The sequence below is a fragment of the Salmo salar genome, chromosome 05 (assembly GCF_965601325.2).
Source record: "Salmo salar chromosome 05, fSalSal1, whole genome shotgun sequence".
In the NCBI taxonomy this organism is placed as follows: domain Eukaryota; kingdom Metazoa; phylum Chordata; class Actinopteri; order Salmoniformes; family Salmonidae; genus Salmo; species Salmo salar.
In genome coordinates, this window is record NC_138295.1 from 62,100,168 (window position 1) to 62,101,066 (window position 899).

Sequence of the window (899 nt, forward strand, 5' to 3'; positions counted from 1 at the left end):
AAATATGGGAATGAGTGCTGGACTGGGACGTGCAGTCATAAACAGGTCGGGTCGGGGATATTGTGGCTCACTGGCGTACAATGATTTTTGGTCTTTATTTTTCTTATCCATAATTTGTTTCAGGATTGGTCAACAGGCCCTGTTGTGAAAGTAGGCAGGCTACTCCCCTAGTAAACTGGGATCCAACAATAGTAGAGAAGATAACTGTCTGGATTCCCTACTGAGTAATACTTATGTCATGTTCCACTGCTTAGATGTTTCTGACTCCTGACAGATCTTACAATGCATGATAGGTATTTATCAGCTAACCACATATAAGTTGTGTTCCCCTGCTCATATGTTGCACGCATCAACCAATGGTTGCGTGTCATGTCATTGACTGACAGATTGCGATAACATAGAATGTGGTTGGCTAATACTTAAAAGACACTATATATACAAAAGTATGTGGACCCCCCCTTCAAATGAGTGGATTCGGCTATTTCAGCCACACCTGTTGCTGACAGGTGTTTAATATCGAGCACACAGCCATGCAATCTCCATAGACAACCGTTGCCAGAAGAATGGCCTTACCAAAGAGCTCAGTGACTTTAAACGTGGCACCGTCATAGAATTCTACCTTTCCAACAAGTCAGTTCGTCAAATTTCTGCCCTGCTAGAGCTGCCCCGATCAACTGTAAGTGATGGTATTGCGAGATAGAAATGTCTAGGAGCAACATGGCTCAGTCGAAGTGGTAGACCACACAAGCTCACAGAATGGGGCCGCCTAGTGGTGAAGTGTGTAGCACGCAAAAAATCGTCTGTCCTCTGTTGCAACACTCACTACCGAGTTCCAAACAGCCTCTGGAAGCAAGGTCAGCACAAGAACTGTTCATCAGGAGCTTAATGAAATGGGTTTC